General features: G+C 42.3%; 1 protein-coding gene across 1 annotated transcript in view; it reads left to right on the top strand.

The window, feature by feature from the left end:
• The first annotated feature begins 499 nt into the window (after positions 1-499).
• LOC120315531 (pituitary homeobox 3-like) overlaps positions 500-12,255 on the top strand; it is a 31,532-nt gene continuing 19,776 nt past the window's right edge. Inside the window, exon 1 of the mRNA XM_039360016.1 lies at positions 500-772. The gene's annotated coding sequence lies outside the window, so the exon portion shown is untranslated. The remainder of the gene's footprint in view (positions 773-12,255) is intronic.

The following is a 12,255-nucleotide window of genomic DNA, read 5'->3' as shown; positions in this document are numbered from 1 at the left end:
TATTCTCGCTGCTGTGGCGATGTGTAAAATTAAATATAATTCCTGCTTATTAGTCTTTTCAGGCATAATGCCTAGTAGAAAAAGTTCAGGTTTAAAATCCACTTGTTCGCCCGATATTTTTTCTAACCACATATGTATGTTTTTCCAATAAGCCTTTGCCTTCCCACATAGCCACCAAATACGATAATTCGTGCCTATGTTATGTTTACATTGCCAACATCTCATTTCCAACATCTATCTGACATAGTTTTAAACATTTTTGCTAGTCTTGCTGGTGGAAGGTGTATGGCACTTGTTTTTCTTGTGCGCATCTTCCTCAAAGCCGGCCTCTCGCTTTGACCCCAAGGGCTTGTTTGCAGGAATGAGCGCTTTCCCAACAGCCGGATCCCCCTCCGCGATCTTTCGCCCGGAGGCTTCCCCTCCTCTCGTCGGGGAAAGCGCCTTGGGAAACAGGGTTGCAGGCGTGGTCTGGAGCCACACCTAGGAAAGAGGCGGGGGGGCTCCGCGGCCGGCGCGCAGCGAGCGATGGGGCGGGCTAGCAGAGCGTTGCCCGAGGGCGGCTGGCTGGGGGGCGACGATGGCCCCAGCCATAAAGCCGATGTTCCACGCGCGAGGGAGTCACTCGGCCGGCGGATCCTTCTCCGGGCTGCGGCGGAGCAGAGCTCGCACCGAGAGTTGGGGGCGAGGTGGAGCCTTGCATTCCCCCCAAACCCAGAGGCGCGGCGCAACGGGGCGAAGGCGCGCTCTCCAGTGCCGCGGGAGCTAAAGAGCTGTAAGTGCCGCTCCCTCTCCAAGCAGGCCGTGCTTCGGAGAGTCGTTTTTTTTTTTTTCCCCTCGGCCGCGCCGCCCCAATCCGGAGGCGATTTGCCTGGGATCAACTCCGGCCGGGCGACGAAAGGAATTGACCCACAAGTCGGATCGTGCTTAAAAACTACGCTGCCGTCCAGGGCGGGCAGACGGGCGTTTCCGCTCCTTCGCGTGGGTTTTCCTTAGCCGGGCCAGAGCAAAACCGACGGACGGCCCGCGAGTGTGCTGTGGCCGGATTGAGTTCTGGTGGCGCGCCCGGGTACCGTTTTGCTTCCACCTGACTCGTGGAGAAGCGCCGGAGCCGAAAATCGCTTGCACGGCTGTTCAGAAATAATTGGGGGGTTCTTTCTCTAAATTAGGACAGCCTTCGTTTCGATTAAAGGGGGGGGGGAAAGGAGGCAGACTAGGGCATGTGGGAAAGGGAGAGTTCGCGTGAACGAAACCAAATTGGACCGCATTTCGATAGACTTAATAGGCGCTCACGTAGAAAAGGCGGGCTCCGTACCGACCTTTGGGATAATTAAAAAAATATATAAATTATGACACCAAATGGAGGCTGCTTTAAATACGATCGTTCTTTCGTGACGACAAAACTACTTAACGAAACGAGACCACGCCAAACAGACCCGTGTTTTATTTTACCCTCGTTTTAGTAACATTTTGTAAATAGCCTATCGGAATATAGTTCGAATTGGCATAAGCCCATAGACGAGGCTCCTGACAAATGAAAACTTTATTGTTATTATATCAATATTGCATCGTGCATCACATCGCTCTTAGCGTGCTTGTTAAAATATTGGGAGTTCTTAAAATAATTGGAATGCAAAGATACCGCGCGAGAAATTGAATTAGGACAGGATTCAAAGAACTTCGTTGCGTTCGCTGTTTTTTTCCCCTCATCCTTTCAACCGATTGATTTGAAGGGCGCGGGGGCGGCAGCCCTCTCGTTTCTCCTACTCAGGCTGGAACCCGCGGACGTTGCTAAGCTCGGAGCAGAAGCCACGCCGGGCGAATCGTTCAATTCCCCTCGGCTGGGAGCGGAATCGGGTGGTTTGCCCAGGCCAGTGTTTCCCAAACTTGACAATTTTAAGGCATGAGGACTTCAACTCCCAGAATTCCACAGCCAGCAAGGCTGGCTGTGGAATTCTGGGAGTTGAAGTCCACATGCCTTAAAATTGTCAAGTTTGGGAAACACTGGCCCAGGCCAAGTCGACTCAAAATCTTTCCTGAGGCGGCAGTCGTGGAAATGAATGGGCCTGGAAGGATTGTCCGGGGTCAGGAACTTGTTTTGGTTGTAACTACCTAGTAGTAGACGCTCGTCTCTTTTCGGCGCGATGCAGGAGGCCGAAAAGGCGAAAGGAGCTTTCCTAGTTGGTGGCCTCGCCATGAGCGGGCCGAGCGGCTGCGCTCCAGAGGGGAGGGAAAAGCGCCGCCCGGCGTGGGACTGAATCTACCGACGTGCTGAGCTTCGGCCCTGAAAGAAGAGCAGGGCCAGAAGAGGAGCGGCGTTTGCAAACTAACGCACCGAAAACGGAACAAAAAAAGGGGGGGGGAAGGGACAGGCCTTTTCTCCGGCCTTCGTTTGGAGAGTCCACGCGTGTGAGGAAAAGGCGGCTGTCCCTACTTTCGTACACTTTTTTCCCCAGGAAGGCGCATCTGTAAATCAGCCCTGCCTTACGCTTTCTGCCGGGAAGTTCCTTCGAGACCATCCCCGTGGTGCGCCCATAGAAGGCCAGCGTGGCTTTTTCCTCACGGGAAGGAAGCGAGGCTGCTTTCCTGGGGGTGGGAGGTGTGTGTGTGTGACCGGTCGGTCCCCGATTAAGGCTCCAGAGTCGGCGTCGAGGTAACTCTTATACGCCAGTGTATTTTCCGGCGGCCGCATAAGGCAAGGCGTGCAGGCCGTTGAGGCGCGCTTTGCGGGATCCCGGGAAGCCCAGCGCGCGATCTAGAAAAGGCCGAATATGTTGATGGCCTCCTCCTCTCCAACGAAGGAAGCAGGCCCTCGAGCTGGAAGAGAACCGGTCCCTGGAGCTTCCACCAAGTGATTTCCTTCTGCCTCTTCGAAGGAATGGCTTACGAGGGGAATTCAGAATTGGATGATGGATAGGAAGGAGTTATTCTGAAATGGAGAAGGAGCGGCACAGTTGCCAAAAAAAAGCTAATACGATCCTTGGTTGTGTAAATAGTAAGGTGACCAACTTTTTTACAATGAAAAGGAGAGCACAAATAAATTGAAGAAATAAATATCGTAAATAAAAGAAACATTTTATTCATTGCCACGGTAATACAGACAACTTGCATGTGCAAAGTTTGCCAGAGGGGTATTTTGGCACGCTCAGCAGCAATTCCTATTGGCTTTCGAAAGCCAATAGTGGGAGTAGCACAGCTCATGCAAAAATTGAAAAAAAAAAAACACATCAAAAAAAGGTGCTGGAAGCTGTTCTGGGCATTCTATGAGGGGAAAAAAAGCCCTGTAGATTACTCTTCAAATATTGAAAAGGAGGACATGTAGGAGGACACTTTTTGAGGAAGGACAGAACTCACAAAAGGAGGACTGTCTTCCCTAAAGGAGGACGGTTGGTCACCTTAGTAAACAGAGGCATATAATCAAAGTCTCGCGATTCGTACTGCTTTATAGAGCCTTGGTAAGGCCGCATCTGGAATACTACATCCAGTCCTTACAAAAAAAAATGTTGAAACTTTGGAAAAAGTGCAGAGAAGAGCAACCAAGATGATTAAAAGGCCTGGAGATTAAAACATATGAAGAACGGTTGCAGGATTTGGGAATGGCCAGTCTAGAGTAAAGAAAGACTAGGGGGAGCACAATAGCAGTGTTCTAGTATTTGAGAGGCTGCCACAAGGAAGAGGCAGTCAATTTATTTTCCAATGCACCAGAAGGCAAGACAAGAAACAATGGATGGAAACTAATCAAGGAGAGAAGCAACCTGGAATTTAGGAGAAACTTCCTAACAGTGAAGACAATTAACCAGTGGAACAAGCTTACCTTCAGATGTTGTGGGTGCTTCATCACTTGAGGCTTTTAAGAAGAGACTGGATAGCCACTTGTCTGAAATGATACAAGGACTCTTGCTTCAGCAGGGGGCTGGACTAGATCAGGGCTTTTCAACCTATTCACCCATTGTACTACTTTTAGGATATGGCAATGTCCGAGTACCACCAGTTGCCTAGCAAGGTATCAAAAACTTGATGACCCCCCCCAAAAAAGAGGAAAAAAGTGATAAAGTACAGGTAGTCCTCGACTTACAACAGTTCGCTTAGTGACTGTTCAAAGTTACCATGGCACTGAAAAAGCTGCGCCCCAAGCCACAGCCGAGCAAGAGGCCTGCCTGCCTGCCCAGCAGCACTCTTCCTCCTGTCCGAAGTTTTCATTGTTGTGAGCATTTCTGTTGAGGATTGGCAGTGGGAGTGGTGTGGGGGGGTGTTTGGTTTTTATCCCCCCTCCCCCGTCTGCTGGGTGGTTGCAGCAGGTTTTGGTCACTTCACATGACCCTGGGACACTGTGACCGTCATAAATATGAATCAGTTGTCAAGCATCTGAATGTAAATCACAAGACCTTGGAGAGGCTGCAACATTCCAACTGATCGGCGCTTCTGGGCTTACCAGAAGCGCCAGGATCAGTGCTGCTTTCCAGCTGATTGGTGCTTCTTCAGGGCTCAGCGGAAGCACCAGGATCAGCGCTGAGCTCCAGCTGGAGCCCAGTGCTGATCCTGGCGCTTCCACTGAGCCCTGATAGTCCCGAAGAAGCGCTGATCCTGGCACTTCCTCTGAGCTCTGACAGCCCTGCAGCTCCAGCCATCTCTCTCTCAGGCTTGTGCAGTGCTGCCACCAGTTCAGCCCATTCCCCTCCCCCACTACCACTTTTCTAGGATGGTCGTGTACCACCTGCCAGGTGCCAGTGTACCACAGATGGTACCCGTACCACTGGTTGAAAAGCCCTGGACTAGAAGACCTCCAAGGTCCCTTCCAGCACTATTCTGATTATATAATTCTGGAAATTAGGGGAGGGGCCCAGAATGACTACCTCCTTTGAAGTGGGGACAAGTTCAAGACATGAAATAATGGGTTTAAATTACAAAGAAGCAGATCTTGGTAAGACCTGTTCAACAGTACAAGAGATGGTGGACTCACCTTTGCTGGAGGTATATAAATACCTCTCCGGGATAATGGCTAATGGATTTATGCTCCTGTAGGAGGTTACGCTAATAATCTCAAAGAAACCTTCAATCCTCTGAAAAACAGAACATAGGCCAAAGAATTACAAATACCATGCTTTATCCTTGGTAGATTAAAATAGAAGGAATTGTGCTTCTTGATTAAAAAGAGCAAATCAGAAATTAGTTTGGCTGAGTGGTAAAATGGATTGCTTTTGAGAATAGAAAGAAGTATGAGCTCTTAAAGAGCCTTTAGCTCTTAAAGGTTGAATTTAAAATACTAGCAATGTGCACAAATGAGGTTGCCACAAAATGTGCTGACCCTAGTGCCACCCTCTGTCCTACCTCTGCTTGGGGTGGGGTCCAAGTCATCACTGAATGGTGATGTTTTGATTTGTGAGGGTGGCATTTTTGTAAGCAAGATGGTTTGTTTTCTGGCTTTGATGTAGCCTCTTTCACCATATCACTAACCAGAGAGAAAATATCCACCAGTCACTGCAGTAGGGATGGGAGGGGTTTAATTTTAGGATTTTTTAGCCTTTCCTCCTTTGTATTTTAGACATACCATATTTTCTGGCGTATAAGACGACCCGCCGTATAAGACGACCCCCGACTTCGGAGACAATTTGCATGGTTTAGAAAGTCATCTTATACGCTGGAAAATATGGTAAATATGCCACAGCAGCATATTTTTTCCTGCTTTCATCTGTTCCCCAACCTCTAAGCTAAGCTCAGCCATACCTTCTTGAAGTATGGATTTCCCCCTTCTCCTAATTAAGGCTTTCTCATAAATATAATCTGACAAGTTTCACTTATGTTGGTGACATAATTAAGTGACTTCTAGATAGTAGAATCAGCCAGCAGAGCCTACTAGCCACTATAGTCAAGCATCTCTTCTACAATCATTGGTCTTTGTCTTCCATGGTGACTCCACCTCTGGAGCTTTTGGGCTCCCCATATTTACTTTGAGTTAATCCCTGATTCCCACTGGTAAAAGAGCAGACAAGATACCTAAGAAAGGCCAATCAGAGGTGGGCAAAAACCTTTTAAAATCACCCTGTGGTAATAAAGAGGGCAATATGTTTTCTGCCCTTATCATAGATGGGGAAACAAAATGTTTTGGGCCCACTTTGGCAAAAAGGGGCCAGAGAAACACATGACCATTGGGAGACTTCTTGATACTTGACTTCTTGATCTCTCAGTGGCTTTTGATGCCACTGATTTTTATAGACTGACTTTGGGTTGCAGTGGTTCTCCTTTTTTCAGGATTGGCAAAGGAGAAGAGTTTCATCTCTAATCTCCTGTTTTGCAGGGTTCCTCAAGATTGTTTTCCTCCTATTTATTTTTAACATCTCCATGAAGCCACTGAATGAAGTCATCCATCAGCGTACCATTGATATATTGATATCAGCCATATATCCCTACCCTAGTTGATCAAGTGATGCCATCAGAATTCTTTCCCAGTGTCTGGAATCTGAGAGTATCCAGATGGAAAAGAAAGTTTGCCTTAACCCTAGCTAAACCAAGTATTTTTTTTTATCTGCTATTTTAGTTCTGAATGAGGTTGAACTATCAGATAGATCAGATGTGCAGTTTGGATTCTCGGCTCCTGTTCAAAAACCAGTGGTAGCTATGGTTAGGAGAGCATTTGTACAAATCCATCTTGTACATCAATCACACCCGTTTCTGGATCAGGGGATCCTGTTTATAGTTGTTCAAAGTTTGGCCACCTCTGATTTGAACTGTTGCATGGGGCTATCCTTGAAGATCTACAAATATTTATTGGCATAGTGTAATACACATGATACTACTTCTTGTTTTATATTCCAAATATAATTCAACATCTGATTAAAACCTTCATGGCAAAAGGCCAAGTCATTTGTGGACCATTTATCTTTGATGATTTCTGCCCATTATACAAGATTCAACAGGGTAGGAACGCTCGAGGTCTTGTCTACTTGTTTGTCACAGTACTTGCTCTGTATTACAACACACTCTTTGAGACTGAGATGACCCCAACTCTACTGGACTTCCATGAGGCCTGGAATGGCTGGTTTCTTTCCCTAGGCCAAGGGTAGGCAACCTCGGCTCTTTTATGACTCATGGACTTCAACTCCCAGAATTCCCAGTCAGCCATGCTGACTCAGGAATTCTGGGAGTTGAAGTCCATGAGTCATAAAAGAGCTGAGGTTGCCTACCCCTGCCCTAGGCATTGGGTCAGAGTGATCCAATTATTCAGATTTAATGAAATAATTGTCATTGGCCTCAGATTTACCTCTGTTCTCATTGTTTTAATTTTTGTTGAACTTTTTTGTTATTTGTTTCAGCACAATATTAGTCAGAATTCCATATTTTGATTTGGGTGACTATAAACGATGGATGGATGGAGCTTATCAGCTGAAAATTAGATCTTTTTTAATGCATTCATGCAAAATATTTGCACAAGAGCAGGATGACTTTGAATAGGTTGCTAAAATTGTTGGTCTGTTAAAATTTGTTCTTCCGTCAGCCTACATTAAAGTTAGTGATTTGTGAGTGTTTTCCAACCAGCTGGTGATATTTGGTGGCTGAAGAGGCAAACTAACTGGGACAGTTCACCCCTCCTTGTCCTTAATATGCCCTGTATAAAATAACTAAGAAAAGCAATATTTGCCAGCATTTTCCCAGTGGGGAAAGAATATTTTATGCCAGTATAGATTCCTGCTGACTCAAGTACTGATGGATGGTATTTTAATTTATCTTTAGGAAGAACCCACTGTTGGGCTAGTTTGTCTGCCCATTGTTTCAATATTTCTAGGTTAAAATAAAATAAAATGAAATAAACATTTAGGAAGACACCAGAGCAGAAATAACTCAAGAGAGGAGGGAGTCAGGTCCTACTAGGATTGTACAACTACCTGTGCCTTTTAGATCAGAGTGAGATTGAATTTTGTTTGGTATGACATCCAGTGTGCCAATAATCATTGGGACCAACAATGGCAAGTTTATACATTAATCTTTCAACTTTGATTTTCAGATCGCGATACTTTGTGTTCTTCTCCAGTTCTTTATCTTCTATTCTACTATCCCCTGCTATTGTCACATCAGTTAGCAACACTTTCATTTTTCCAACCAGTTATATCTTGTATGTTATGGGTCTAGATCAGTGGTTCTCAACCTGTGGGTCGGGACCCCATTTGGGGTCGAACGACCATTTCACGGGGATCTCCAAACAAGGCTGTCCGCCATTTTCTCCCCCTTTTCTTTGGCCATGTCCCTGGCACCCGGTGATGTATAAGTGATTGGGGGTCACCACAACATGGGGAACTGTATTATGGGGTCGCGGCATTAGAAAGGTTGAGAACCACTGGTCTAGATTTTATTGGTCTGTATTTGGAAATCCCACAATATTTTAACCTGCTCATTTTCAATTAGTTTTTCAACTATGTGTGACCACATTTTTTTATTACTGGTATATCATAATGTACCAGTAATGTTCCAGTGAATCATTTTGGCGACTGTGTTATCTTGCTTATAATCAGCTAGTATGATCTTCTTGCACAAGCTGAGTATAAGGTCTACTTCTGCTTCTTTGCACAATCTGTATTTTGAATCATTTGATGATTTTTCAGTTCCGGCCTTCATACTTCGAATAACTGGCACTTCTACAGCCAAAAATCAATCCTTCAGTTTCTTTTTTTAATGTTCCAATTGTAAGCTGTTGTCAGATTTTACCACTTTTCTAGTCCAACTCCCTGCTCAGGCACGAAACCCTATATCATTTCAGACAAGTGGTTTCCAAACTCTTCTTTAAAACTTCCACTGTTGGAGCACCCACAATTTCTGCAGGCCAGTGGTTCCACTGGTTAATTGTTCTAACTAGTTTTGTAGAAGTTTGTACAAATTGACCAAACCGTTTTTTTTTTAAATTTACTTAGTGTTTTTCCTTGCCAATGTTCTGTTTGTATTTTTATTATATTATTTCAATATTCATATTTTGTTTCCTGTATATTTAGTATGCTCCAAATTTTAGCTTATATCAGTGTTTGTTCTTGGCTGTCTTTTACATAATCAGCCAATCCACGCTTTTCCTCTTTGACAGTTTGTTTTACCTGAAGTAAACCTCAGCTTCTATTTCTATGGGGCAAATAGATAATATCATAATGAATAGTCCTTTGCTTTCTTGTTTTTTTTTTTTCAGTCCAAACTGTCCAGTTCTCTATGTGTCCTAATTCTAGTGGTAAACTATATCATAGATATGGGCCAAGTATTAATGGATTTGATGGTGCTTCCACCATTCAATTTTGTCTTTAGCAATTTTCTCATTTCTTTGAGGTATTCTTTATTAATCATATTTTTAACTTGCCCATATTTGATGTTATCCAATTGTAAAATGCTCAGACACATGTAGTCTTTATCCCGATGGCAATTGAAGGGTTGGCTATTTGGCATTGCAATTTTATTTGATTTTTACCCCAGTTTATTGTTACTGAAGTACATTTTCCTAAGCCAAATTCCATTGCTATATCTATGCTAGAATTTCTTACAGTGTTGTCAGTGATTGGATTTCGATTTCTGATTTTCCATAAAGCTTCAGATTATCTATGTAAAGCAAATGTGAGATTTATTAAGCATTTTTGGTGTTTGATAGCCAAGATTTGTTTTCTTCAAAATTACTAAATGTGGGATCATGGCAATGACAAATAATAGGATCACATTGAATCGTCGTCATCATCATCATCATCACCACCACCACCATTATTATTATTATTATTATTATTATTATTATTATTCCTGAGCTGAAGTGAAATGCATCCCTAGGAATTGAAGTAGAATCCTATATGATATTGCATTTGTAATAATGATTTTAAAAAATTCTGGGTGGACTTGGGAATTCATTTCAAAGAAATCTACATGAAACAATCATAAAGTTTGAATAATATTTATCCTTTCTTCCAAAAACGTTTCTTGACTCACTGGTTTGTTTCAGAAAGTGTCCAGAAAAAAACCCCATCTCTGTAAAGAGCCTGGAACTCATTTAAGTGCATCAGCTTTTAAAAGTTTAAATAAATATGGAAGTAATTCCTTTGAATATCTTAAGTTATTATTTTGTTTGTTTGCTTGTTTTAATGCCAGAGTAATCGTTTTTTACCTTCCTCTAGTTAGTAGTTTATCCAAGGTTTTTTTTAATTTTCAGAAAAAACTGCCAAACTAAAAAACTTTTATAGTGTATGTGTGTATGTGATTGCATGCATGTTGCACCCATGTCTGCACGAATGAGGTGGTTAAAGTACTGAACTAGTTCTCCCTTTAGCCCTCCCCATGGGGTATAGAAGCTATCTGGGTCACTTTGGATCAGTCACACTCTCCGTCCTAGCCTGGAAAATTGAAAAACAACATGTCTTTACCAACAGTCTGGGTTGTATGAATATGGTAGATGATAGCCACAATATTCAAAGAAGGAATTTTTATAGTGCAGTGCATTGTTTTGGGCTGGATGTGAATATATATGTACAAATGGATAGTATTTGACTTGCATTAAATTAAGTACTATGCTTGGTATTTTGAAAAGGGCTCGTATTTATAATAAACCTTGCTCAGTTTACAAAATGGAAATAAACCGAACAAATTTGTACTGACATGACTTGCTTTAAAATGCTGAAAAAATAAAATAGGTGTAATTATTTCATAGAAAATACGTCTGATTTAGAAATGGCATTGGGAGATAGACATGCGGAGGCTCAACCACCTCATATTAAAATCTTGGATTTCTGTTGACATATTTCACTTTTGACCTAATCATGGAAATGTTTTTTTTTGCTGGTGAACCTGGAAATCAAAAAAGTTATAAATTGGAGGATATATTAGACAACTTACTTGGCAGGTAAGTTTAAACTTTTTGTTTAAAGGCTCCATGTGAACAACAGAGAAACAGTAATTGTAAATAATTGTGAATTATCCCTTTTATAACAAATGTCTTTTCCCTTCGCTGCAAATCACATCTGTTCATTTTAGAGGATGGGAAGAAACAAACTGGGGACTACTGAATTTAAGAGTACATTTGGCCCAGATATTGGCAATTTCAGTCGGAAGTCAGCTCAGATAAATGAAACAGCAGCTGACAAAGAGAGAAAATGTGATACAAGTCTATCACAGCTTGTCCTACTGACAGTCTTTAACTACTTCTGAGTAACAGTGGCTGTTTATCTTGTCAATATTGGTCTCCCTCCTGCCCTGTTTTTACTTCCATTATGATCAGAAGTGTAGAAAATACACTAGTTCTAATATTTTATACTGCTCCAGTTCTATGTATATAAAAAAAACGATTGGACTTTGTTTAAACTTACACTAGTTTTTCAGTTTTGGTATGTTTTCAATCAAAACTCATTTCAGTTTGCTGTTCATCTTTGCTATGTTCAGTAACCATATTATAAATAAACAAGTGCATGTAGATTTCCCCAGAACTGTGAACAATCTCTAGCAAATGTCCACATATTAAAACTACAGGATCAAAACAAAATTAAAATGTCATATCCAAAATCACATAGTGGAGGTCAACATAATATTCTGAATTATCTTTTTTCTCTCCCACATTCCTCTGGTCTGGAATGTGCAAGGAAAAGCAAGTCAGTGTTTTGGTTCCCAAGAATAAATATAAATCATCATAATTAGATATGGTAACAGTACAAAGTATTTTGTACTTAAAATAAAAACTTAAAATTATGATAGCAATCCTAATGATGAAACAAGTCAGGAATTCTATTAAGAAACAACCATCAGGTACGGTTTGATTCTGACTGATTTTATAAATGAAAGGAAAACAGGAAAAAGAAATACTCCACCACTGCCAAGCTCTCAAAGATTGCTTCTAAAAGTTGGAGCGATGTGTTAAATATGGAAATATAGGCAGTCCTTGATTTACAGCAGTTCATTTAGTGACCATTTAAAGTTACAATGGCACTGAAAAAAAGTAAATTATGCCTTAACAACCATTGCAGCATCCCCAAAATTCAGACATTTGACAACTGACTCATATTTATGACGGTTGCAGTGTCCCAGGGTCATGGGATCACGTTTTGCAACCGTTTGACAAGCAAAGTCAATGGGAGAGCCAGACTGACTGTACAACTGTATTATTAACTTAACTGCTGTGATTAACTCAACTACTGTGGCAAGAAAAGTCATAAAATGGGGCCAAACTTACTTAGCAACCAAAATTTTGGACTCAGTTGTCATAAGTCGAGAATTACCTGTATTATTTCTTGGGGAAGGGAGTATGTTATTTTTATAGAACAT

This window comes from Crotalus tigris, unplaced genomic scaffold (genome assembly GCF_016545835.1).
Source record: "Crotalus tigris isolate CLP2741 ecotype Arizona unplaced genomic scaffold, ASM1654583v1 scf7180000019147.1630427, whole genome shotgun sequence".
Classification (NCBI taxonomy): domain Eukaryota; kingdom Metazoa; phylum Chordata; class Lepidosauria; order Squamata; family Viperidae; genus Crotalus; species Crotalus tigris.
Note: the sequence above shows the minus strand (reverse complement) of the source record. Positions and strands in the feature narration are given on the sequence as shown.